At 37.7% G+C, this 23,072-nt stretch overlaps 1 long non-coding RNA gene across 1 annotated transcript in view; it reads right to left on the reverse strand.

Annotated features, from left to right (window-relative positions):
- Positions 1 to 5,693: 5,693 nt before the first annotated feature.
- The window catches only part of LOC120532336, a 28,422-nt gene continuing 11,043 nt past the window's right edge, over positions 5,694 to 23,072 (reverse strand). Inside the window, exons 2-3 of the long non-coding RNA XR_005634275.1 lie at positions 18,202 to 18,310; positions 5,694 to 5,765 (exon numbers count right to left, since the gene is read on the reverse strand). This is a non-coding gene — a long non-coding RNA (uncharacterized LOC120532336). The remainder of the gene's footprint in view (positions 5,766 to 18,201; positions 18,311 to 23,072) is intronic.

Below are 23,072 nucleotides of genomic sequence, written 5' to 3' on the forward strand. Positions count from 1 at the left end.
AAAAACTCTGCCCATATTCAGGTTTGCGCTCCATGAGAACCCTCAATGCCAGGATCCGGTTGATGTTAGACTTCTTAGGCATAAAACCAGACTGTTCTGGTCACTGATAGGTGAGCAAGTGATCATGGATCCTAATGAGGACGACCCTAGCAAGGACCTTACCTGGCACCGAGAGCAGTGTTATCCCCTGTAGTTGCTGCAATCCAGGCGATCACCCTTCCATTTCCAGTTAGGGACGACAAGTCCCGTTTTCCAGTCAATTGGGATGATGCCAGTCTCCCAAATGAAAGCAAAGATTGCTTGCAATGCCATGAGGACAGCCTTACCACCAGCCGGGAGAAGTTCATTCCGGATATCACAGATCCCTGTAGCCCCTCCCCCCCGAAGCTGGTTCACCACCTGTGCAATCTCAGTGAGACTGGGGGACTCACAGCTAATTGGAGGATCAGCCTCAAGAACCATGGACCCAGAGATATCCAACATCCTAAAAAGAGGATCAGCTTTGAACAACTGCTCAAAGTAGTCAGCCCAGCGGGTCACAACTGCAGTGTCATCCGTAAGGACTGTTCCATCAGCTGCTCTGATTGCGATTCTCCAAGGAACAGATTCAGATGTGTGTAATGCTTTGATTTCTCTGTAAGCAGGATGTGGGTCACTAGACCACAGATGCTGTGTCACTTGCTCACAGATTCCTCTAACAAACACCTCTTTTGTCTGTTCCTGGTACAGACCAGAGTTGCCATTGAGCCGTGCACTGTGACTCCTCTCGATGATATCCAGGGTGCCCTGCAAGAGGAAACACCTCCTTGTAGTAACACCGGTAACACCAACACAACCCTCAGCAACCTTCAGGGTCTTGTCACTGAAGATCTCCCACATCACATTAGGATTGGCAGTCATATCCAAATCTGAAAGTTCCTCACACAAACTGTGTGCAAACTCATTCGAAACAGCCTGGACTTGGCCAGACTCATTTTCCTAGTAGGTGGTAACCTACTGGACCTAAGCTGGATCCTAAGAGTAGCAACAACAAGTCTGTGGTCAGAATTCACAAACAGGGCACTTCTGTAGACCGTGCAGTTTGGCAAGAGCCTCCAGCGTCTGCCCATGAGGATGTGATCGTACTCCTTCACTGCACCTCCAGTATTGGAGTAACAAGTCCAACGATGTGGTTCAGGGCGCTGGGACCAGGATCCAGCGATTCGCAGCCCCTGTCCTTTTGCAAACGATATTATAAACGATTATAATGATATAATCTGTTAAAAAAAGTTAGCCATGATCTCTTACACTCATGGCATCGAGAGCGATACAGCTAAACCAGTAATATAATGTTGCTTCGCGTTCCACCGCCAAACACTTCCCGCACTGTTTCAACTAGGCCTACTTTAGCAAACTGAACCAAAGACTCGACTAAGAAATGATGGTAGGCTCTCCGGAGACGAATGAGTCAAAAGCAACAAGTTATCAGTTGTTCCCAAGTCAAAACAGAAGCCAACCCAGCGACTAATGGCTATACCTATTTTAGGAAGGGATTATACTGGCGACCCTTTTCGGGCGATCAAGGTGGACTATGGAATATTTTCAAAGATGTACATGTACAGAATTTGACCTTGAAGAGGGATTTTAAAAGGGTTCCTCTTAGAAGCATCTCAAATATATATATACTGGAAAATATAACTTGACAATTCCGCTCAAACAGGATACGTGGACCTCAAAAACGGGGCCCCCTTAGGTGCGGAGCCTGGGGCGGTTGCCCCACTTGCCACTCCCAAATGCTGCTCTTGAGGGTGAGCAACTGTTTATAAAAATTATATTAATTACATTTTAGTACTAATGACTAACAACAAAGATTTAGTATGCACAGCTATTTAGCAGCTCTAGTCAGGATATAGTCAACCTGTTATAAAATCTGAGACTGAAGGGGCATCTCTTATAGTAGCAGGTAGGCAATTACACAGCTTTGGGACCCTGTAGTTAAAAGTTCGACCCCCAAGCCCCCTACCATGTTATTTAGTAATTCTTGGACTCTTAATTTGGCTAGCATCTTAAGATCTTATTGTGCTTTCTGGTTTATAAAATAATGATAAGTTCATTAGTTGCTTTTATCCAAAGCAACTTACAAAAAGGGTCAACATAATCAAGTAAGCATCAGCCTGGGGGACTTCTTAGGAACAAGTGTTACAGGGTAAAGGAACTAAATTGATCACTACAAATGAAGAGCTCAGATCAAAATGCAAGTGTTTACAAGAACCTAACAAAGCAATTATCCGTCTGACAGAAATTCACCAAACAAGAGAGTCTTTAAACACTTCTTAATCTCACTGAAGGAGTCAGAAGTTCATATGAAAGTGTGAAGCATGTTCCACCAGCTAGAAGATAAACATGAAGAGAATCTTGACTGAATCTTGACATGGCAATTATCTTGTCTTCCTCTCTTAAGCATGTCCCGTAAAGACTACTTCTCATACACTGTCATTTCGAGGTGCCTTGCTCACCGCCTGTCCTCTTTTATATTTCCCATCATTGAAGGCAACTCTCCACCTCATGTGTCTCACACTTGTACTTTTAATCACATCACCAAAGTCAAGCTGATCAATCAAATTACTCAGAGGGACAGGGCACACACACACAGAGGATAGCATTTCATTAAATAGTAGATGTTATTTGAGATTCATAATACAGGGTGACACAGAAAAACGGGAACTTTTGAAAAACCCACTAAAAATAGAAAAATCTAACAAAAAAAATTTATTGGCAGCAATTGAACCACTACAACATGCCTTTTAAGAGACAGTAATCCAAATTATCAATGTCTGAAAATTACGTCCTGTAGATGGCGTCCTCCTGTACGTATGCATTCTTCCAATCTGCTGTTGAGGTTGCCCATTGATTGCTGCAACATCTCAGCTGGGATACCACGAATTTCGTCTTGAATTCTTTGTTACAATTCATGCAGTGTCCTTGGCCGAGTCGTGTAGACCCGACTCTTAAGGTAGCCCCACAAGAAAAAATCACAAACGGACAAATCCGGTGATCTTGAGGGCCAGGGAATGTCACCGAATCTTAAGATGACACGGTTACCGAACAATTCTCGCACAGCTGCCACTGATTGCCTTGCAATTGATTACTAAATTACTAAATGGCGAGACTGTTTACAGCTCAAGGTCCTTGTTCCGCAGTGCTGCCAACTGTACATGGCTGCCACTACGCATTTCAAAAGTTCCCATTTTTCTGTGTCACCCTATATATCTAGAATTAATTTACTTACATGTATTTCATCAAATAGTCTGCATGCGTCATTTAGGTTAGTTGGTGTGACAGCATCTCTGCCCTGAGGAAGAGACTATGATTCTCAAACACAGTCACTTTCTTCTCTTGTGTCTTCTAGAATATTCTCTGTATTTATTGGATTTTGAATATTTTATTTTTTGAATGTGGCCATTCTTTATATATTCTGGTGCTTTGAACTTTGGTATTTGCCCATCAATCTACACTCAATAACCCATAATGTCAAACTGAAAATATGTTTTCAGAAAGGTTTGCAAATGTTTTAAAAATCAAAAACTGAAATCTCATATTTCTGCAAGTATTCAGATGGTTTGCTGTGGCACTCCAAATTGTACTTAGGTTTATTGTTTGCTTTAATTCTCCTTTGGATGGATCTAAAACTTGATTGAAGTCCAACTGTGGCAAATTGAAATGATTTGACATCATTCAGAGAGGTGCACATGTACCTGGGAGTATAATTCACACAATTCACACTACATGTCAGGACAAAACCAAGCCAAGAAGTCCAAGAATTCTCTTAAGAGCCCAGCAATCAAATACTGGTGATGAAAAGAGCAGGCCATTTTTAAAGTTTTAAGAGTTCCCAGGAGTATAATAGCCTCAGTAAATGTGAATAGGAAGAAGACTGGATCCACCAGGACTCCTCCTAGAATTGTCCATCAAAATGCGTAAGAAGGGCAATGGTCAGGACAAAAACCAAGTCAAAGGGATTCTCTGTAATCCTACGGGATCAAATTGTGTCTTGGCCCAGATCAGGGCAATGGGATTAAAGTATTTCTAACATTTAAAATGTTACCAGGAGCATATTGAGAAACTAAGCAAGAATGGCCTTGCTCAAGGAGGTGCTCAAGAACACAACAGTCACACTAACATTGGTTCAGAAGTCATTTATTATGATGGGAAAACATGATCAAGGCACCATGCAGTACCTACATTAATGGTTTGAAGGCCAGATGTCCACGTGACCATCATCATCAAATTCTTTCACGTGAAGCCTGAAAACCATAAAGACTGATTTAGATCATTTATGTTAGGTAGAATGTCCTCCTGACCATCAGACCTTACTTTATTCTTTGTTATTTAGCATTGCCTAATATATTTTTTATAAACTTTTCTTTCCTCATCTTGTAAAGCACTTTGAGCCTCATCATTTGTATAAAAATGTGCTATAGAAATAAATGTTATTGTTGCCTGAATGATGACTACATCAACATTTCTTGCTTCGCATTTCCTGTCATCCTACATTTACCCAAATCATTGTAGACATGTATTCCAAATAATGATGTATCATTTACCCTACACAATTCAAGGCACCTCACACCCAGATAAACAGACTTGAGCTCTGAGAGGGGTGGGATAGCAGGCTGATTGCTGCAGTTGCTGATTGACACATTTGCAAAACAAAGAAGCTGATGAAGAGGTGTGAGGGAATTTAGGGTGGCCCGGCATTACGACTTTTTTCATAGGATTCAGGGATTTTAGTGTTAAGCCCAAATGAATATCTCTGGAGAGCTCTGAAGATGGCAGTTTATAGACACTTCCGATCCAATCTAACTGAGCTTGAGAGGACCTGCCAGGAAAAATGTGATGGGATAAATTGCTGTTCAGGCAGGCAATTTTATTATGCTTTATTTCAAAGTGTTAGTAGGCATTGTTGCCAATTTTTCTTATTGTTAAAACCGTAATTTCTTTTCTTATACTTCAACTTTTGACTTTTATGAAAGTAGCAAGCTTTAAACACAGAAAGAGGAAGTGTTACTACAGACAGAAATCAGGCTTACAGAGAAGGGATTAAACAGTCAGACACCTTAGTGGAATGAAAAGATCAGAAACATAAAATGGTAAACTGGTCATTTTCTGGACGTTCCACATGTGTAAGCAGAAGCCATCAAATGACTGGTGAGGTTGGTGTTGATATGGTCTGTCAAAATGATATTGGATAGAGAGGAGTTAGGGGTGTCTCACCTCGGTCCTGACAAGCTTTGAAAAGTTACGCTTCAAGCAGGAAAAGATACAGATAGAAGGTTGAGAAGAAGGAACAACATAACCATCAAGAAGGATGACATGTAGAGCCCAACAATATGACCTTAAGAGAGTCAAAGTCACACATAGAGTGTATTTCTATGAAAGTTCCTAAACTATTCCGGGTTGTACTAATTGCTTTGCCAAATCCATTTACTTTCATTCGCTTTTGCTTTTTGACATGTTAAGAACTTTTAAGAATATTACCTGCTCCCTTGCTTTCCTTGTTGCTCTATATTACTGTCTGCGGTAAAGAGAAAAGAGGAGACATCATCTAAAAGGGGAAGTGAAGCACAGTATTCAGTATTTGGTAGAGTGTATTTCTCCCCAAGGGGAAATTGCCTTTTCAGATGACTTTTGGCGGTCAGAGCTGTCAGTTCTGGGTGAAATTGGAATCCGTAGTTCCAGCAAGTACAGTGCCTCTGCGGGCTGACTGCTTCCAGGCCTTGTAAATGCTGTAAAACAAGCCAGGAGCGGTGTGTTAATTACGAGGGGCGTTGAACTATAAACAGGAAATTATGAGCTACACTTTATTGATTGAATACAATGAAAAGACTTATGCACTATTTTTCTATGTAGTCTCCAGCCACTGCAATACCCATGTTCCAGTGCTCAGGAAGCTTCTTAATACCAGAAGAGTCTTTTGACTGCATGTTGTCCCATTCTTGCACAGCGTCAATAACCTCCTCATTCAACTTGAATTTTTTTCCCTTCCACAAATTCCTTAAAGTGGACCAAAGAGATGATCGTCCCTCTCTGAAAGACTTGCACCAATCATACACTCGAGACTGAGGGAGACACTCAACCCCAAACTGATTTTTAAGTCTCCAATAAATCTGAAATGGAATGACTCCCTCTTTTGTCAAAAATGTAATAATAATTCACTGTGCAGCACTACTGTGTACCTCCTGCTCCGACATGTTTATTACAACTGACAGGAAGAGCAGCTAGCACTACTAACAACAAGTTCAAACATGCATGTGATTCTCCCATGAGTCATGTCTACCTTGCACTCTTTATAAAAACACAGCATGAAAATTCCTATTTATAACTGAACCCCCCCTCATATTTAACTACTTGATATATTACTGGTTTTAATGATTTTAGCTAAACCCATTATTTTAACTAATACTGGTTCAAGCAGCATGCTTCTGCTTAAAAAGGTAATCACCATTTAAGCACATTAGCAGTCAGCAGGCACCAGCTGTGGGTCAGGTCAAAGTGGATAAAAGGCGGACGCGCTAGCACAGAAAGGGGAGGAATAACCAAAACTGCAAGAGAGAAAGTGATTCCTTGTTTTTAGACTTTTTGGGCATGACAAGTATTCCGCTGAGGAACTAGGACAGGCAGAATTGGCTTTGTTGAGAAGTTTTAATGGGAGCAAGGTCACTACCTGAGATGGAAGTTCCCCTGTGTGGTGAAGTCCACGTAGGATGAACAATAATCAAAGAGGAAGACACAGGCAGACAGAGGCCATGGGAGCTGTGTATTACAAGTCAAGGGAGGTTTTGTTTAAACAATATAACGCAGATGAGGCTCCATCTAATAATAATAATAATACATTTTATTTATACAAGGCGCCTTTCAGAGAACTCAAGGACACCGAACAAACAGATAAATAAATAAATAAATAAATAAATAAATAAATAAATACAAAACACAATTATAAACAACTTAAAACATCAGAAAATCTAAAAATTAAAACCAAACAAAACCACTATAATTAGGAGGAAGAAGAAAAAGCTATTTTAAACAAATGTGTTTTAAGTTTACATTTGAAAGATGAATATGATTTGATATTTCGGAGATCCGCAGGTAATGAGTTCCAGTGCTTGGGAGCAGAACGGCTGAAAGCTCTGCTCCCCATGGTGGTTAGACGGGAGGGAGGAACGGTCAGATGGGTGGAGGAAGAGGATCTAAGGTTACGGGATGGAATGGCAACATGTAGTGTAGTGGCACATCTGGTGTACTGTATGCAGTTTGTGTCTATATGGTGTGTGTGTGTGCCCTGCGGTGGGCTGGCACCCTGCACGGGGTTTGTTTCCCACCTTGCCCCCTGTGTTGGCTGGGATTGGCTCCAGCAGACCCCTGTGACCCTGTAGTTAGGATATAGCGGGTTGGATAATGGATGGATGGATTACAAAAAAGACATAGAGTAGCAACACTGGAAAAATTCCAGATGAGAGAGCGACAAGGCTGATTCATGAGTGTGAGGTATGAGCAATCTGAAGATAGCATGTTTTTATAATTAGCTCTTTGACTTCGAACCTGTATTAATGCATGGCAGACAAAGGCACAAAGCTTCTCTTCCACGTTCAGATGTGAAACACACAAAGCATAATTCAAAACAACTCTGGAAAATCAATTTCATTCTGTTGCAACCCACAGGCATGAAAAAGAAACACAATGAACTAATTTAAAGCAAACTAACTAAGCTGTAAGCAGTGAAAGAGACACCAAACGCAGAAGACAGCATCGTAAGATATTAAGCATATTTTAGTTCTTTGACCCTTGTTCAGGTTTGGTTAATACTTTAGGGGCATTCTTCTATAATCTCTGACTGCATCACAGTGAAACAATGATCTTATTGGTTTAAAAAGGAAAATTATTATTATTTTACCTGCCCTGGTGAACCTTAAAAGGTTCAATTCTTTCAAAGCAGTGAGACCATTCTTTTAATACCATTTTTAAAAGTTAATAATTGTCAGTGTAAAGCGTCACTGCCTAATGCTACAAGCAAATAAAGGCAGATGAATGTTGAGTTTTATGCCTGGCTCACAACTACACAATTTTAGCTGTGTTTTTAAAAATATGAAAAAAAAGGTTGAAACCAAAACAAATTAACTTAAATTACATTCTGATACTAGAACAATAAATATAGAGTTAGATAAATGTCAATAAAAGTTAAGTACGTATAATAAAATATGCATCTACATTTCAAAAAAAATGTTAGGGGGGGGCGAGATTAAAACTGTTATGAAAACTAGGGTCGCAAATACTTAAAGGTTGAGAAACGCTGGCTTACACCACATGATTTTATCTTCCATTTTGTAGTTGTAGACAAATTTTGAAGTTGATAACAAAACAACTACCGGAGAAGTAAACAATGATCTTATTGGTTAACACTAGAATTCTTGAAGCCTACAAAAAAAACTCGTAATCCCAGGCCCACCTTAAATCCCTTCGCACCTCTCCATCAGTGTCTTTTGTTTTGTAAAGGTGTCGATCGGCTCAAGCAGCAAGCAGCCTGCTGTCCCATCCCCCACCTTGACAGAGCTCAGCTCAGGCAAAAAGTTCTCCCAGCTCAAACTTTACTCCGCCTGTTACAGACTGAAATCAAAAGCTTCTTCTTTTTGGGCACATACACCATTAGTGCGGCGCTGTCAGATCTAAACATTACCGTGGCAAATTGCTCGCATACTGAAGTGACTTTAGCTGCAGGTGGAAGTCCCATTTTACTTATGGTGCCAAGCAGAGTTGTGTTGCGTTAGCCAGGGAAAGTGCTGTGAAGATGCTGTCTGTTGCTACGGTCCTGCCTTTGTCCAGTCACGGGACATCATATCTTTGATTACAACAAATAGCTCTGAGCAGGCATCAGACACAGCACTGCTCTTGTGAAAACAATGGAGATAAATGCCATCAACTCAGAGAGGGAGAGGCAAGTTTGTTGTACCACGTGAATGTCACTGAGAGAATTAAAATTTAAAAAGAAAAAAATAAGCGCTAACTTTTACAAGTAGCCAAAATTTAAACCGGCTGTTACAGACTCAAATCAAATGTATGTTTTTATTATATTAATAATAACAGCAGCTCAATCCTCAAAACACAGAGCACCTGGTCTCAAACCCAGCACCTTTGTGTTATAAGGCAACAGTTCTTACCTCTGTACCATCCAACAATAAATTCCCTGTCGATTCCCTGACATTTGAAATTGAGTTTTTAAGTCATTGACACCAACATGTAAATCAAATGCTTTTTTTTATCTTTGGTTATATTCTTGAATAAAAGCACACATCTTTATTTGATATTTGGACTAAAGTCTTCACAAATTATACACATCACGTCATTATTAGTATAACACGGAAAACGTTTCTGCTTTAGGTATGTGTTCAGCATTTCTTGCATTTCCTTTCATCCTGTACTTACCCAGATCTTTGTAGACACGGAACACACATGAAATGCATGTATTCCAAATAATTATATACTGTATTATGTACCCTATACAATTCCAGGAACCTCACACTCAGATAAGGAGCCTTGGCTTGAGCTGGGAGAACTTTTTGCCTGAGCTGAGCTTTGTCAAGACAGGGGATAGGACAGCAGGCTGCTTGTGCAGATTGATGCATTTACAAAACAAAATACACTGAAGGCGAGGTACAAAGGGATTTAAGATGGGTTGGGACTATGAATTTTTTTTGTAGGGTTGAGGAATTCTAGTGTTAAAAAGGAAAATTATTGATTTTTTTTTTACATGCTCAGCTTTATCGTAACAGGCACAGTCCCTTCAAAGCAAAAACACAAGTCCCTTAATATAAATTGTTTAAGCTGATAACTGCCATTTTATTACTTCAGTATTTAACTCTTCACACAAACAAAGTCACATGTACGCTGAGCTTTATGCCGGATTCACACTAAAAGATATTGGCTTCAATTTTCCAAGTTTTGATATTAATGACATACTCCCGAAAACTGAGCCAAATTCCTGCATGTGCCCGTTGTGGTAGAAATTAAATTGGAAGAATATATATTAAAGGAGGAAATGATTTCCTCAGACTAGGACCTTGTTGTGTCAAGAACCAGGCAGGAGGAAGCTTGTCCATTGCAACTTTTACTTCTTTTCGGCAAATGCTGAAGGGGGAGCATCCCTGTTACAGCAATCTACTAAGGAACACAGCCCTGCACAGACATTGTAAGCAGATGGTCAAAGAATAAATGCAGACAGTCAATCTAATAGATAACTAATTTGGCATAACAGTGCTGAGTTAAAGCATAGACATCACCTGAAATTTACTCTAAATGGTTTGTTGGCTTACACACTCAAAAAACGTATCCTTATAAAAGTCTCATTCTAAGACACTCTTTTACTTCTCATATCCCTCAGGTTCAGCTCCATGAAATTACCCTTGAAATTTCTGTGTATGTGACAACTGTCCAGTTTTTGCTGGTTGTAGGACATCTGCTGATTTCTTAATATACTATAATATCCTGTGTATGACATCAGCCTTCTCCTGGCACATTCTTATCTTTGTTCACTTGACCTTTATTTGGCTTCCTGCTATGTTTGAACACGTTTCTGACATTTTTTAACCCTTTTACATTATTTCTAAGATAGATGCTATATTTTAGTGTGGAAAGCCTACCAAAACACTTGTGCCATATGCGTAATTTTTCTTTTCTTCCACACTGTCACTTACACTCATTAAGTAACAATAAATTAATTGAGCTTTTCCAAACTTGTTTTAAATTATCAACACAAAATCTTCTAGTAGTCCATAGTCCTACTAGTAGTGGAAACAGCAATGAACAGTAGCCTTTGAGACCACAAGAAAGAAGGAGGCGGGCAAGGTGGAAACTGTTAACAACCTGTGGAGAGAACTGAGACAAAACCAGATCAAATCTTGAGGTCTCTCGGATAACCTCAACAATGCTAGGCAATAAATCAGGAAAAGAACAAAAAGAGCAGAACTGAAATTTCATGACATAGTCTTCAGTTTGTGTGGCTCCAGCAGAAATGAGCCTGATAATGAACATTCTCTTTTGGTTATCTTGTTTTTACAGTATATAGGGAGGCGACTGGAAGGGGCAGGACTTCTAGGATGGTCTACAAGTGAGGTCAGTGCACTTCGGTGGGCTCCTCCTCCATTTTTGGGCTGATAGATAAAGTTAGGTTAGTAACGGTACTTCACCAAGAACCTGTCCCTGGTTTTAACTCCTACATAGAGTTTCCAACACACCTCAGCTGTGTGAGCGCATTGGAAACCTTAAAATGAGGTCAAGTAAAGTATCTGCACAACATGTCTGGAGCCAAGAAATGGAGGAGAAATTGGTAGAAATAAGTCCCCAGCCACTTCTTTTGCTGAAAAAATAACAAGTGTTACTTATTAATGTGTAATTTTATTATTATTTTTGTTGTTTTCCAATAGTTATATGTTTTATTTTCACATATTTTCTGTCTGGGCTGTAATTACATATTGTTTTTAAAAACACCTCCATTTCTTGTTCTTTGTGGGTGGAGCCCCAAGAGGCGGGGCCACCATAGGGTCTTCCTCCTGGCTTTATCTTCAGAGCCAGCAGCAGGATCCAGCAGTCCAGCCTTCATTTTTGGTTTAGCTTATGAGTATTACTATTTCAATTTTACATTTCTGGTTATTTTTTGATCTCTTGAATTTGTCTTAAGGGTTTTGGTTCAAGACTGTGTTTTGGGACTTTGTTTCCTGTGGATAGCCTATTTGGGCAAATCCTTTTGCCTGTGTTTTTTCTATTTTATTAATAAATCTTTGATTTGTAAAGATTCTTCATTGCCCTTCTGTGCATAAGCAGAGGTTCACAGTTACCCTCCCAGGATGCCTCACTCTCTTTTGTTATGCTTGGGATGCCAAATCACAACAGGAAGATGCTCATCTGGCTCTAATGTGGCAAAAACACCTGAAACCTGCATTCACATGTTTTTACTTTTCTTTTTCAGGAGAAAAAACATTTCAAAATCAGATGCTCTTGGTCAAAGGAAAGATCTTATAATTTATGAACATTGTCTATACCACTGTGACAGCAAGACAGGAGATCACAAGAAAGAATGTTGTATAATGTGAGCCTGCATTAGACTGACCAGCGTACTGTGACCAGCTACATAGACTGAGACTACAAATGAAACATTTTAGAAAATATACAGTATACATGGTGTAACATTCAGTTTAATCAGTCATGAAGTTAACTGATATAAATGTTGAAACGTTTCACATGTTATTTACTCCATCAAAGAGTTGTCATGTTTTTGTTTGTTAAATATTTTTGTAGAAATTTGTTAAATTCAAAAATAAAAGCAATGACAGACTGCAATTACATGTGTTAATAGACTACATTAAATACATGGTTTTTAACAATACAATGCCATATAGTTAAAAAAAATAGCCTAAATAAGCTTGTGGTGGCTCAATAGCTTTCATACCAAGCAGATTCTAATTCAAGTGATGTAAAATGTCATCATCTGATGTGTTCACTTTTCTTAAACATAACGTTTTTGAAATTATACATGGTAGAGTAGCACCCAATAATTACCAAAACAAAAAATTGGAAAAAAGGAACTGAAATAAGTTGCCCATATAGTGATCAATATTTGTTAAAACCCAGTAATTCATTAAAATTATATAATTAACTAAGAACTAATTTATTGTATAGCAGGAATACCAAAGGTGACAATTATCTTTAAATATTTTAATTCCAGTTTAAAGATACTCAAAAGCAAAAGCGGCTCTTTGGACATGGATATAACCCCAGCTCAGACTGTTGTACGTTATAATGTCGAGTAAATTATGCTGTAATCCTGGCCTGTCCTTGTATATATGGCACAATCAGTCTCTTCATACACTGCAGAAACCGGATACCAAGGTGTGGCCCTTGTTGAATGAATGGCAAGCGGCTTCGATCATCTGATCAACTGCAGTTCCTTTTTCAAGTCGGCCGTATGTTTATATTAATTAAGGGAGCTGCAACCTTTCTTATGTAATTAATTAGTTCAAACTCCATTTAGTTGTTGGTTGAAAACGGTTCTTTAAAGTAAAATTCGTTTAGTCAGTTCAGTTTTACATATGGTTACATAGCTGTTTATCTCTTTAATTTTTTTCCAGTACAGTGAATTTTTTATTGTTCTTTTTGTACTCAGTGGTTAACTTGCCTATAGTAGCAGGAGACGTGAGCAACTGTATGATCTACTTGCCCTTCCCCTGGCATTGTACTAGGGGTCCAAGCAACTGGTAAAAATAAAAAAAAAGTAACAAAGTTAAAGAGAGAGGCAGACAAAATATACAAGTTGATGTTACAACTGTCAAAGTAAAATTGAAACAATAAACTAATTCAACATTAAAGTCACACAGAACGTTTATCTGTTTTTAGATAGACCAGTTTGAAACTTTGACATGCTTTTCAATTGGAGATTCTGAAACTTTAAAACTTTTGTACAGTGTAATCTATTCAAGATATCTAAAGGAGAACTGAACTGTCATGACAAATTTATTTGAAGAATAAGTATGCCAAATTTCAACTGAATTGGGATGTTTTATGTGGACAGACAGACAGACATGGCTATTGCAGTAGGTGCTTCTCGCATTATAGGCAAACATACCTTAAAATGGGTTTAGGAGGCACAAGTAAAGGGGATAAAATTAAAAATCCTTTTATGGTATCACCAGGGGGCAAGCCACCCTGGCGCCTTCGGCACCCAACCTCCAAGTTGCAGCCAGTTTGCTGCTCGCTCTGTTAAAAACAGAGTAAGAATCTGAAAGTCTAATAACATCACATTAAAGTTCGATAAATTCTTAAAAGAATGATACCAAACATATATATGTAGGTTTTAAAATAAGCCAGATTTAAAGTGTGACAAAAAAGTGACATACAAAATGTCGCATAAAATCGTTGCACTTTTAGGCTTATGGTTTTATATATATATATATGGAGAGAGAGAGAGTTGATATATGACATGAGCAGCAATCTGCCTTAGATTATAATGCTAATACAATAATGAAATATAGTGAAAATATCTGCTATAGTTGTAAATGACACAAACTACTACTGCTTCCAAGAGGATGACGATGGACAGGTTATAACTGCTTTCAACTTGCTTGGATAAATAAATACCCAAACCACCCGTTTTATCCTTTTTTTTTTTTAATTAATGTCCCTCGACAGTAGTGAGTTTCTCCACCACCGACATGTTAAAAAAAGGGTTAGCACGTGTTGTTTTGTGGAAATTAATTAAATGAATGCTTGCCAAAAATAAATCCAGATGGGGACATCTGAACTGTAAGCAAGAGCAAAAATAGTTAATTCCCATAGCAAACATTCTCTTTTAAATATCAGGAAACAGCAAAGAAGAAGAAGTCACATTCAAGTAGCCAGAAGTATAGCAAAACATCAGGGAACAATGAAACACCAGGACCCCACTCAAACAGTTGACATCTTGCAGAGTTTGCTTCATAAATAATCTGATTCTTCACTTTTTGTCCTTTCTCTGTCACATAGTATTAATACTGTAACAGTGAGCCCTCTACCTCTTTAGTGCACCTGTTTTCTCACTTATTTTTTTACGAACATCTCCAGCTTTTACTTCTTTACAAAAATGTTCAAAATCCATAAATCTCTTCATACAAAACAATATACTTTTCTTGTTATTATATATTCATTCTTTCAGGATAATCCTTAAATTATACTGTTACGCAAAATTAAACTCATGAACAGATTGTTTGAATTTTGAATAGTTATTTTTTATTTGCATTCATTAGCACAATGAAAATATAATTAGAATGCCTCAATCACATCACATTAAAGTACAAAATTGAAAAGAAATTTAATTAAAATTTAACAATTTATTCATGTACATAATATTGTTCTAAAGCAATTTAACATTAAAATATTTAGTCAGTTTTATGTTTTTAAAAAACAAAGGAAGCATCAATAGATATGAATTTACTGGCATATACCTTCTCTAGGATTTGTCACTTCTTAAGTTTTTTTGATGCCAAATTTCATTTGGTAGCCTGTCGTTTTTCCTCTTTTTTTTCTAACAAGTCCTTATGAACCATCCAGCAGTAGTCTGCCATGGAACTGACATCCTCAATCTTCTTTCCATGTCCATGATATCTTCATGGAATTTTGCACCCTGCTCTTCACTCACCACTCCAACATTTTCGAGAAGTGTCCAGCTGCAGTCAGGACAGTTTTAGGCCTCAGACAGATCTGAGTACTTCAGACACTATGAGGTGTATAAATTGATGCCCCTGTTTCGCTGTTTTCCTGTGTATTCAGCATTATTGAGGTCTTTAAGTTCTGCATCCGAAGCAGTCGTTTTGGTGTCATATATTAAAAACAAATTGAACAAAAAATCTTAACACTTTGTATTTTACAGGATACGTTTTATATCTGTGTTTTGCAATGTCTCATTCATGAGACTGCGCTTTTTAAAACGTTAGTTATGTGCTACACTGAACAGAGTAGTGGCTCTGTGGCTAAGGAACTACACTGGAAATCAGAAGACTGACCCCATATAAAAAATGAAGAAGAATAAATTCTTATAGACTCTGAATCAAATAAATCATATAATTTGTGTAAACAGTCAAAATATGCAATACTACGCGCTGGATGTTTAGGAGCTCTTTAGAGTACTGTCTTTGTGGTCCTCTTGGTGTCATATTATTAGTGCTGTTTTATTACTGGTGTACAAAATTTTAAAATTTATATTAGCGATGCATTCCTTGTGGCAGAGTTTATGCTCCAGAGGAATGACGCACTCGCCCTCAGAAACACGAAGAGGTATAAAGTAGTCTTTTTAGTCGCCCAACTAAGACCTTCTCTGTTAACCGAGCGGCTTTGCCTACCCACTGGGGATGGCTCACAACCTTGCAGCAAGTACAAAGAGATGTTTATTACATTAGCACGTCAGTTTTTCCTGGTGAAGTTTCTTTATTTATAATAGATGTTTCTTGCACACAAGTTCAGTTTGCCACCATTACTATAATAGTACATTTAGCATAAAAGTGTACCGCAAACACGGGGATGGGGGCGTGGAAAGTGGGTGGAGTCAAAAGAGATGTACCTGACAGGGATGTCATCTTACGGGCCTCAGAATGTCTCAGGTCGCTGAATCTGTCTGAGGCCTAAAACTGTCCTGAGTGCAGCTGGACTCTATTGAGATTTTCAGGGAAAAATTGTAAATGGGAATCCAAAAAGTGAAATTTTAACTTAACTAATACATTTTTCACAATTTCTTTATAATTTTGATCTTTATTCTTATATAAAAAACATAGAATTACTTGTCTAACACCAAAGTCTGTATTTTCTAGTATCAGGTATAGCAAAAAATCAATTTAGCCTCAGGCAAACTTAGAAATTTTCGACAGAAGTACATCAGACCGGCTCCATTTTTTGATGGGGTTTAATGCTTCATTAAGTCAAGTTTAACTCTTTCAGGGTTGTGTAGTTTTTTCCCAAAAAAACAAAAGAGTTTTTGAAAAAGCACACAAAGCAATGATTTCACAGAGAAATCAACATAAAACGTCTGTTGTTACATGCTGTGGCTGCCATGGTAGGGTTGGGGGGCTGCAGCATCGGTCGCGGTGCATCGCAATGTGCTTTGCGCCTCTTGTCATTGTAAGTGGCAGTCCTCCCAGGCTAACATTGCCATAGGCACGTCAGATACGTAAACCTGTTCAGCACCATGATCAGATGGAGACCGATCAGTTGATGCTGGTACCTGACATTCATTTTCAATCACTTGCATCAAAATTGAAGTCTGACAAGTCAGAGTCCAATTCAGCGATATATGCAAAACGTCATCCACAGAATATTTTGCTTTATGCATTCACTTCCATCTCTTGTCAGATGTTGATGTCATTTTTGCAGTCGTTTGTTCCTTGCTACTCACACAAGCTTAGGGACTCTCAGTCAAACCAATGAAGCTAATTTTCCTTCTAACAAAGAGAGTCCAACTAAAACAAGACAATGGGTTTTGTCACCGTTTACAGCTGATTACAGCCGTCAGCCCTTCCTTTTGACATAAGTCAACTTCCGCCCTGAAAGACTTAATATGAAGAAGTGGTAGCAGCACTTTATCTGGATCCACCAACCTCGGTCTGATGATGTTTTGGGCACCAAGCTGTCCATTCCTTCTGACCCTAATGTCACTTAATGACCGTTTTGCTTTAGCCCTTTAAACTCAGCCTCATTTATGTCCATTTTATGCTACTTTGATTTAAATGGCTATAACTTTAGCATTCTTCACTCAAAATTCATGTTCGGCTATACATTACTCTTTCAATATTTCTACACCTGAAGAATTAATTATGTTGGACACATATGTTACGGCAGAATAAGTTGCAAGATTCAATAACATGTTTACCAAAAATGTTCTTTGAATGTTAGAAATAATTTGGAATAAGCATCCAAATACTATGAAAGTGTCACTGAATGTGCTACAACACTCAGAAAAAATTGTTATGAAATATCTACAAGTAATATTTGTTCCTGTTTTGAAGTAGTACAAAACAGGATTCTTTTTCTCCACTTTTACTGGTTTTAAGTAAGTACTTATAGCATACAAATCCATTATTGAAGATACATGGCCCATGTATCAATTTGAAGAGCAGATCTTACTCACAGTATATATAAAAATTATGCAGTCTATCCAAATGGCAAAACAACAGTTGTAAGACTCAAAAACATCTTTACAAAAAACCAAAAAGACTGAAATATAGAAAATGGAAAACACAGAAAATGTAATGTTCCTCCTTTCACATTGACTTTGTGAGGTATGGCGAAGTTCCCCAACATTTTGATGATTTTGCCAAACTCACAGTAAAGTGAACTCTGCAGATTTCACTCATCACTACTCAGAATCACAACACTTTGTATGCTTAAGTGTAAATAGAATACGTATTTATGCATTGCTAACTTGTCCACATTCTTTTTGATATCAGGCAGTGGCTTTGCAATTTTCTTGACACGTTCTCAAAAATTGGTAACTCTAACAAGTTATGAATAATTAAATTGAGGAAAGCAAAGGTAATAGTTACACATTATTTTAACAAAATTTGCTACAGTACTATGATGATGCAAAGGTAATTTAAATTCAGTTCAGTTCATTTTTATTCCACTTAAGAGTCCAGTACATTACATAATACTTACCAATACAGTAGAAAGCATAATGTTGAATCATAAACTGAAAAAATCAGGAGTGGTCTCCCCTCGACTTTCTCGTATACTTTGATAATGGGATGGATATTTTAGGAGTAAACTGCAAGACAAAGATAATATTTTTATAATAAAGAACCACCAATAACAAATAAAATCAAATTAATAACATATTGAAAAATTATTATAAAAGTGAAGTTGAAAAAATTGGACTCTGCAGCTGAATGAATAAAAAGTAAAGAATAGCCCAAACGTTGATAGAAATATAAATTTTTTTACCTAATACTTGTATGCAAAATTTGGTTGACCTAAGTGAACGTGTACTCAAGTTATCATGTTTACATAGACACACACACAGACATAATTCCAATAATGGTATTTTCGGACTCGGGGAGATCTAAAACGTCAACATTCATCAAAATCTCGAGGTCGATTTTTGGACGATTACAATACTTTTCCTATACTTCGTTTACAAAAATGATAAATAAATGACACAAACTACTCCACCCAAAAGCTTGTTCCTGTGTGAACGTGTTTCCTCTGTGTACACTGCTCTGATTTTCCAGAAGTATTTATTAAATGATATTTTAGCAATAGTACATTGATTCCACGCTATTTCGCAATTCAGCTATCGCGCCCACTCTATATCACGGATTTTTCTGTGGAACATGTCTAATTTTCTATCGTGAAAATCTGCGGTTTTATAGTGATTGTTTTTTATGGGTTTTTGACAACTTTTTACGTTAAAATAAGCATTTTTCTATGCTAAACTATTAATAACAACAATGTATTTCTGTAATTATAACATACATTATATAGACACCTGTACTATATTTAAATAAAAATGGAGTAAAAATTCAATAAGTACATCCTTCCTGTAGTGTAGTTTGCAGCCAATTCATAACAAAGCATATGCTTTTCATTTGTCACTACGATTGCTAAACAAAAGTTCATTAGAACAATACGTATTATAATTTATAACTATAATATAACTGTAAATATTGACTAAAATGCAGTAAAAAGTCAATATGTATATAAAGTAATGAATATTTAAGCAATACAGAACAGTAAATCATTAAATATACGTACATTGTACACTACAGTAGACAAAGAGTTTTGCGTTACAGTACCCAGATGATTTCTTACAAGGCCTGTTATTGGCTGAAAGAGGAGACTCAACCAATCAGAGCAGGATTTTCATTCTCTTGGGCTCTGATTGGCTGCTGCTAACATGGTGTAATCTCGCAAGCACAGCAAGCGTGAGTCCCCAACGCATTTCACTTGCTTGTGGTCCGATTGTTGTGAGCAAACTTTTTGTGAACTTTTCGTTTTGTTTTAAACCCTACGATGGCTCCCAAGCACACTGCATCTTCCAAGCCTTCTGAGCGCCAGAGGAACAACTGACCATTCAGGAGAAGGTAAAACTCCTGGATATGCTTCAGGAAGAAAAGCGTTACGTGGACGTCACTCGCCATTACAAGTTTACTTGTGTTTAAAGCATGTGGGAGGGGTATTTTAAGTTTAAACTATTTAAAAAATGTTTATTTATATGGTCTTTCTATATCTCGGATTTTCACCTATCGCTGATGGGTCTGGAACCTAACTTTCGCGATAGGCGAGGGATCATTGTGTAAGCGTTTTGCACTTTGTGAGTGTACACCTGGCTGACTTCACTTGTACATTATGTGTTGTGAGTAATGGGAGGTTTTTTTATGAACTTTTTCATTTTGTTTGCTATTGTCCACCATAGATCCCTATTTATCAAAAATGTCCATCCATTCTGGGTGAAAACAGGATATAACAACTTCTTCCTGGCCATCACTACAAACTACATGGGGTAAGTAAGTTTTGAAAAATATAATTTCAGAGCTCAGCTTTTCTTTACCAAAGGACTTTACTGGTCGCCGACAGAGCGACCTTGCAAAAGTCTGAACAGTAGTCTCATGTTGCAGATTTTGCTCACAATGAAATATGATAATGCAATTTGTTTCTCCTAGTTATTTACCTTTGCATAAGTCATTAAAATATTCATCATGAAAGGCAGTATATAAAGCAGAGAATAGTTTTTGATATAAATTACGTCAACAGAAATGCAAAAGGGAAATTCTGGAAAAAATGTCTTGTGGACAAACAACACAAAGATGAACCTGCATCAGAGGGATGGCCAAAGCAAAGTGTGGAGATGAAAAGGAACTGCCTGAGATCCAAAGCAGCCCACCTCATCTGTTAAACATGGTTCTGGGGGTGTTACTTACTTTTTCCTGAATTCTGCAAACTCCTTAAAATATTTTTTTTTTCAAAGTGTAATCTGTCCATCCTGTTTCTGTGGCTAAGTATTAGCCCTACCATTTTAGGGTTTAGAGATTTTTGGGGTAATTGAAGCAGCTTAGGAACAGCAGGAGCTGTTTATGGGAGATGTAGCCTAATTTTCTTGTTGTAAAAGTAGGACAGTCCTGAACTCAGAAGTGATTCCAGAGTTTGGCCTCAGAAGTGACTCCAAAAGGGAGTTTTAAACTTCTTCCAGGATGAGGTGCCTTTGAATTTGGAGCTGAGGAAAGACTTTGGGGAATCGAGTGCCCTTAAGCTGCCCCTCATGTGTACACGTGGGACAACAGACAGCAAAATGTTTCATTTTTGATAAGTGAGTTTGGAAGATGGATAGATGTTTAATTTCATTAACAAAGAATGATGCCCTCCAAAATTCATCAATGACAAAGATCCAGAGTCACACTTTTAAGTTTCATCTAAATATGGCCATAATGAGCATTGCTCTCCAAAATTGTTGGCTAACAGAGATGCAATGCATAGCCACACAAAAGCAGGATGAGGTTTTGTTAAGCTAGTGACCATATTTAAAGATCAGGTGTTTTTTGTTTCTAAAACTGAGTTTATTACAGTACAGCATATCATACTGACTCTTTTACTTATATAGTTCCTCTTCCAAATTTAAAGAAAAGTCCAAAAGGTTACCTCATTAGAAACATCTTAGTGCTGCCTATTCAGTAGGGTCCAGAATGGCTTAGATGTTACTGTATACTGTATTACATCACCTTTTTAACAATGTAAATTATGTACAAATCCTAATAACTTTCACATTTCCTTTCATTAATCAATTACCAATCTAACTGGAAAAATATTTTTGTAAATGATTCAGCTTAATCATAACATCATACAAGTTTGTCATTTTCTTATTATAAAATTTGCACTGAGGATAATACATGAAACTCGGCACACAATCCTCACGCAACTAAGAGTTGTTCTTCATCCACCATAATGAAAGGAGGAGCGTCTATTTGTCTGTCTGTGTGTCCATTTGGTTGCTATGTCTCCGTCATTCCAAAAGATGGTGCGTCACAGACATTTCAGTAATAAAATGCATTGCATTTGACATTCTAACAGATGCCGCATCACACACTTTAACACTGATTTTACAAATCCCATATGGTTCACTGCAAACATTAATGCTGAGATCTACATTGATTACTTAAATGTCAACCTTGTCTTACACGGGTATCACAGCCAGTAAAGAGTAAAACAGCAAATTATCCCTAGATATATCAATAAATAACTTTCTAAGAAATTAGATTTCCATACTTACCCTAAAAGAATGAAGGCTGTTATTGCCGCAAAAAGAGGTCTCGACAAAATATTAATATGTAGGTTTTAAATAATTATGCAAACACAAACATTTAAGTTTTTCTTCTTCAGTTAAATATCTATAGAAAAGGGTTTATGTCTTCTTCTTCTTCTTCTTCTTTCGGCTGCTCCTGTAAGGGGTTGCCACAGCAGATCAACTTTTTCTATAGCTTCTTGTCTTCTGCCTCTTGATCTGTCCACATTCATAAACCTTCTCTTAGGCTTTCCCCTTTTCGTCTTACCTGGCAGTTCCATCCTTAGCATCCTTCTCCCAATATACCCAGCATCTCTTCTCGGCAAATGTCCAAACCAATGCAACAGATCACAATATCATCCACAAACATCATAGTCCATGGGGACTCCTGTCTAATCTCGTGTGTCAATCTGTCCATCGCCATTACAAATAAGAAAGGCCTCAGAGCCGATCCCTGATGTAATCCCAAATCCATCTTGAATGCATACGTCGCTCCTACCGCAGACCTCACCACTGTCACACTTCCCTCGTACATATCCTGTACAACTCTTACGTACTTCTCTGCCACTCCTGACTTCCTCATACAAGACCTCAACTCCTCTCGAGGCACCCTGTCATATGCTTTCTCCAGGTCCACAAAGACGTAATGCAACTCCTTCTGGAATTCTCTATACTTCGACTTTGGAAATGTATGTTACAGCGTAAGAGTTTGCATTAAAAATACTGAATAAATGCATGTGTACAAATCTGTTGTAATGCAGAAAAGTATGAAGGCATTCAATACTTTTGTATTTAATTGCATGAAGTTACTGATAAAGAAGGGAAGGAGGGAAGGGGATGGAAGAGGGAGTGAGGGTGGAAGTGCTGATCTGCTGTACCTGACAAGAGTGGTATGTGTATGAGACCTGAAACATTTTGTTCCGACTACACTCACTTGGGTAACCATCTCTTTCCATTATTACTATCACAAAAGTGTTACTTACTGGTCACTTAAAGCAAGAACTACTAGACACATAACCAGATCCTTTCCTACTGCAGTCACTCTGGTTAAACATAATCTTTGATTCATGTCAATTTCTTCCAGTCTGTATAATAAATGGGCATTAATTTAATTTCTGTATAATAAATGGGCATTAATTTAATTCTGCATCATCAAATTGTTTAATCTACAGTAGTTGTGTTTTTGTGAACTATATTATTATTCTCTAATGTTGGGGTGGTGTTATGTACTGTATTGTATATTTTGCCGTTAATT

This window comes from Polypterus senegalus, chromosome 7, assembly GCF_016835505.1.
Source record: "Polypterus senegalus isolate Bchr_013 chromosome 7, ASM1683550v1, whole genome shotgun sequence".
Lineage (NCBI taxonomy): Eukaryota > Metazoa > Chordata > Cladistia > Polypteriformes > Polypteridae > Polypterus > Polypterus senegalus.